The sequence below is a fragment of the Natator depressus genome, chromosome 2 (assembly GCF_965152275.1).
Source record: "Natator depressus isolate rNatDep1 chromosome 2, rNatDep2.hap1, whole genome shotgun sequence".
In the NCBI taxonomy this organism is placed as follows: Eukaryota; Metazoa; Chordata; order Testudines; family Cheloniidae; genus Natator; species Natator depressus.
In genome coordinates this window covers 247,985,863-247,991,932 of record NC_134235.1, presented here as the reverse complement: position 1 = coordinate 247,991,932, position 6,070 = coordinate 247,985,863, and positions in this window count along the sequence as shown.

Genomic DNA, 6,070 nt, shown 5'->3' with positions numbered 1-6,070 from the left:
AGGCTGGAGCTCCTCCCTTTGGGGCATGGTCACAGTCTTAGTACTAGCAGTTTAGTCTGCCTGGGGGTGAAACATCCTGCTCTTCAGGGCCTCTTGTGGGTTCCCACCATTGAAGGGGGAAGGGATTGTAGATCACTGCTTCTGGCGTGGTCCTACCAGTGCCCTGATCACTTTGCCCACAGCACCAGCCCTCAGCTTCACTTCCAAGTGCAGCCTGTATCTCCCTTGGGCTGCCAGTGCCATTTTAAACTGTCCCTCCACCTGGAGCGTGCCTCCCATCTGCTGAGGTGCAGAGCTTCCCTAACCCAGTATTGCTCCATGCCTTAATCTGGTTTAGTGTGGGGTTGGTAAACTCCATCACACTCACACCCACACAATTTTTTTTAAAGTCAGTCTGTCTAACCAAAAGAAGGTTGAGGGGAGATATGATTGCTCTCTATAAATATATCAGAGGGATAAATACCGGAGAGGGAGAGGAATTATTTAAGCTCAGTACCAATGTGGACACAAGAACAAATGGATATAAACTGGCCATCGGGAAGTTTAGACTTGAAATTAGACAAAGGGTTTCTAACCATCAGGGGAGTGAAGTTCTGGAATAGCATTCCAAGGGAAGCAGTGGGGGCAAAAGACCTATCTGGCTTCAAGATTAAACTCGATAAGTTTATGGAGGAGATGGTATGATGGGATAAAAATCAATTCATTGCCAAAATCATGTTAACTATTCGTGGTAAATAGGCCCAATGGCCTGTGATGGGATGTTAGATGGGGTGGGATCCGAGTTACTACAGAGAATTCTTTCCTGGGTATCTGGCTGGTGAATCTTGTCCACATGCTCAGGGTTCAGCTGATCACCATATTTGGGGCCAGGAAGGAATTTCCCTCCAGGGCAGATTGGAAGAAGCCCTGGGGGTTTTTCGCCTTGCTCTGTAGCATGCGGCATGGGTCACTTGCTGGAGGATTCTCTGCATCTTGAACTCTTTAAATCATGATTTGAGGACTTCAATAGCTCAGACATAGGTGACAGGTTTATTGCAGGAGTGGGTGGGTGAGATTCTGTGGCCTACATTGTGCAGGAGGTCAGACGAGATGATCAGACTAGCAAAATTCATTGTTACCTTGACATTGCTTCTACCTTGGGGGGAAAAGCCTTCATTCATATTTTTATCATTTAATTATCAATATCATTATCTTTTCTTTGGGTGCAGATGTGACAATCTGATAATGACAATGATGCAAGTATCAAACCTTAATGCAAATAGTTATTGCCCAAATATTTCTGTAACCCTTCTGCCCATCAGAGTTGGCAGCAACAAGGGCCAGGTTCAGTATCTAGGGGTTTCATTCCAATAACACAATGCAAAAATCGGCTCGAGCCCCCACCCAGTGACCTAGGACAAATATATACCACCCCCGCCAGGCGCCTCCAAGAGGCAATACTTCCCCTCTCGCAAGCACAGAGTCTGAGTGTAGCTTTGAGCAGGGGGTTGGACTAGATGACCTCCTGAGGTCCCTTCCAACCGTGATATTCTAGGATTCTATGAAAAGCCTTTTAATAACTGAGAGAAACAATGTGGCATTATGTTGGGGAACCACCACCAAGAGGATTCATAACACAACCCATGAGCAAAAAAACCCCACCCCTAGCAAACTGGGGCGTGACCTTTCCCTTTGGTTCTTGAGTCCAGCAATCCAAAGTCACCCAAAGTCCCAAAAGTCCAACAACCCAAAAGTCTCTGTCCCTGGTCAGTGCAGTACCAGAGTTCAAAAGTTTATCTGCAGAGCTTTACCTCCAAACCTGGGTGGAGATGGGGGAGTTATGGGGCACCTTACATGGTCCAAAGCCAATTGCCCCAACCTCTCCATAGGGCTCCGCTCCACTCCACTCGCCAGCCTATAAATTGCTCCGCTCTGCCAGCCACCCCTATAAGCTGCTCCAGCCATCCCACAAACTGCTCTGCTCCAAGAGCCACTCTGCCAGCCGTCCCACAAACTGCTCTGCAATATATCTTCAGGCTCCCCCACTACTTCACACAACACTCAGTGATTTCAGCTTGTAGTAGGGGAGCCTCAGTGCTGGTGCACCATTGGCCCAAAGTGAATTCAGCTTAGTAGCCTGTAACTAGACTTGTAATGGAATCAAAATTAGCTCTAATATTCCACAGTAGAAAAAGGAGAAAATGCAATTAGCATTTACAGCCCTCACCAGGGGCCCCATACAACCAGACATTACTAACCAATCTCTCTCCATTGACTAAGTTTTGGAACCCATGTCCCTTGCCTAGCAAGTGCTACTTAGTTGATGGCAAGTCCCTCCATCATAACAAAAGGCCAAGTACAGTTCCATTGTCCTTGATTCACATAATCAAGATAACAATTTATTCTTCCTGCCCCAATAACAGAGACACTGGGGATCCCACAGCAGCCAAAGTGACCATTTGGGCAGCTATGGGCTCACGCTCAGTGGGGTGGGTGTGCCTATGCAAATGAGATCAGCCCCTACAGTTCTTTTCCACAACTTGCCACAACTCACCACCAGATGTCAGGGTGGAGCTCATCCTGACTCTGCTTACATCTCATTATCATCCTAAATTGCTACCCTCTGAACTTCAGCAGTCAACTTCACTAACGCCTTATCCAGTTCAACACTCTGCTGTTTTTCAAAGCTCTCCATTGACTCTTCATCCACTGACTGACCTCTCTGATCTTAAATCTGCTTGTACAGTACATCTCTGCCAACTCTCTTTGCTCCCTCAGGGTGAAATCTTGGGCCCTGTGAAGTAAATAGCAAAACTCCCATTGACTTCAATGGAGCCAAGGTTTCACCCTCAATCTTTGCTCCTTTTCTTTAGTTTTATTTGCATTCCTCCATATTTCTCAAGTAGTAGCCCAGAGAGATTATACTGCATGAGTGGAGGAGGCTATTCACACTTCCATTTCTCTCTTTTTTACAAAATAGAATCCTCCTTTAGTGCAGAAGGGCCAGACAGAAGAATATAGCGTCCAGGGACCTTGCACACCAGCAGTTCCATTTATAGAGGTAGGAAATTAGGCTGCCTCTGCTTGGCATGTGAGCAGCCTGAGGGTGCCCCTTGAGCCATCAGCACTGTCTATGTAACAGCATCAGCACTGCTTGCATAGCAGTTACAGCTGCAAAAGATGCCAAAGCAATAGCATCTGCTCTCCCTGCAGAAAAGCTATGGGCATGCATCTCTTTCTTTCTGAACTTGTTTACTGGAGTATCTCCCTCCCACTCAATGTGGATTTTACAGGTTTGGAAAACAGAGTGAGCATCCTGCATGGTGAGTTTCTGTGTTTCCCATTGCCCATGTTTAAGATACTCACTGTACTGGATCAGTGCTTGCAAAGAAAGTGTTTAAAGTTGAATTGCAGCCCTAGGCAAAATGAGTTTGCTGGTTTCTGCTCTTTCCCTACTAAAGATTATATGTCAGTCACAACTAGTTTAATCCAACAGAAGGATGCTAGTTAGTTTGGGTCATGTGGTTAGTATGGATCCTGGGGAGGAAAAGGCCAGCACAGCTCTGAGTGCTCTAGAGACATCAGAATTTAATCTTCAGTACAGCAAAAGTTCTTTTCTTCAAATAAAACTTAATTTTAAATCAACAATTGGTCATTGAAGAATTATTACAGTTCTGTTCCAAATTTTACATTTTCACAAATTCCTTGAACAAAGATATAGTCTAAGTATTTAAAAGCAAGAAACAAAAGCATTAAGGAAGCAAATACACACTAAGAATCTAATAATATGGGTATAAAGACATCTGTGAAAGGCTCAGTCAATAAAAGACATCAACCCTCAGAAGTTAAGTAACAGCTAAGTTAGAAACTGTAATTAAAGTGAGCTAAGTAAGAGCTGCCTGTCTTCAATGTTCATTCTGCCAATGAGTTTGTTCCAACAGGAGTTTCGTTATGTGTATTGTCACTTAATGTTTGTTTGGTGGAACTGTATGGGTGACATTTGTTTGGCACTGGTTTGGGCTTGAATTGTCCTGCTTGGAGAAGATTCTCCATTCATAGTGTTGAATTGAACTCTTTTAATAAAGTCAGTTGTTATTTTTCTAATTAACCCCTAGATTATTAAATACATTTACTCCAAACATGACAAATTGAAAGCCCCAAATTCATTAGGCAGCAGAACTACCCTGAGAGACACAATAGAAAAGTTTAATTTCCTCTGTGTGTGTAATCTACCCATCTATCAGAAAACACCAGGCTTTACTTGGAAAGCCTATCTCAAAGCAGTAAGTAAGATGCAATAAGAATGAATAAAAAAAGGAAGCCTTCAGGCAGACACTGAATCCACCTGTGGCAGCATGAACAGGGAACTACTACTCATTTCTTGGTGCACCTCTTCTGCTTCCAGTCTCATGTGGCAATTCTCTGCCCCAGTGTTCCAAAAATTCTGTTGATCACTGATGTGATCTGTCAATGGGTTTCATTAGCTCTTTCCTGAGCAGGATCTTTCCTGACACTTTTCACCTTTCAGGAGAGCTGCATTTTTCCATTCATGACAGACTCAATTACACTGATGCAACCTCATGGATTTTAGCAATAGTATGATGAGTTCGCTGTATAAAATGGAAAATATCAACCAAAAAGAAAATGTAGTCCATTGATAGCCATGCCACTTCTAGTGAAAAGGATCTGAGGCCTTGAGTGAGTTCTGTCATTTGCTATGTGAAGGTTTCATAGTTGGACTCTTGACACTTTTCTATTTCATTGCTAATAATATTCTTAATACTGCAGATCATGGAGTTACATCACGGTGAATCAGGCCTATGTGCCAATTCATACTTTGAAAACCATTTCCTATTCCTAAAGGCCAGTTTTCACCATTTTGCATTACTGAATTGGAATGATCCTTTTGTTGTTCATGCCAGGCTATCACCTTTACTCCTCTTCTCTCCTCCTTTAGAGCAGCTCTGCCCCACCTCATGGTGGAACAGATAGGTGCTCCTTGCCACAGTGATTAACTAGTATGGGAGAATATTGGTTTTGTGAAAATTACATGAGGTTATGTTGGGAGAATGATTTTTGTTACTTCTACAAAAGTTGCCTTTATTTGGGTCATAATCTGGTTTAATGGACTTATTTTAGGGTCCTTATGTAAGATTCTCAGCAGTCAAGAGTGAGTGAATGCTTTATCAAAAACGCTTAATAGCAACTGTGAAAAAACAGGATGGGGGTGGGGGGTAATAGGCGCCTATATAAGAAAAAGTCCCCCAAAAAATGGGACTGTCCCTTTAAAAAAAAGGGATGGATGGTCACCCTAGCTCTCTGTCAAATTTCATTTTGGACCTGATCCAAATCCCTCTGAAATCACTGGGCAGGCCTGTATCCCTCCATAGCTGTTCTGATACTTGTGAAGGGCCTGATCCTGCACCCATTGAAGTCAATGGCACAGGATCATACCTTAATTAAAGGCACTTCTGAAAGTGTCCTTCAGTCCTCTGCTATGGCTGCCCTGCTATTCAGTGAAGTGGAAATGATCTTCCTAAAGTCCACCTGTTGTGCCCCACACCACCCTACTGGAATGTACGCTACATAGTCACAGCTTATGCCCCTTATAAAAAGCAACTTTTGTAAATGTAACAAAAGAGCTATTCATCCAGCATGATCTTCTCAAGCAATTGGCACAAGCTCTCCTGCAGATTTACATTTCACTGTTCCACAAGGAGGGTAATCAGAGATGCATCCATGTAGCTGAGGGTGAGATTGGGTGTTACACAGATGTAGCAGAATAGAATTTGCCCCTGATTGTCCTTTGAAAATAGTGAGAAATACAGTCAAATAATACTGAGAAATAATGTCCAATGTTCATGTCTAGCCACTGAATAAAAACAAGAAGAATAACTGATTAATCCAGGCCATTTGCTCCCTTAAAGGGAAGGAAAACTGACTAGGGAATCCCCATTTCTACCCTTTTTACACAAATTTAGCATTAACATTTCTGTTTTTTGTAATCCCCATAGACCTCCTGTCAGAATAAAATATACATCTATTTCTTTTCTTTTTGATCTTAACATTTGTAAGTAATAAATAATTGATT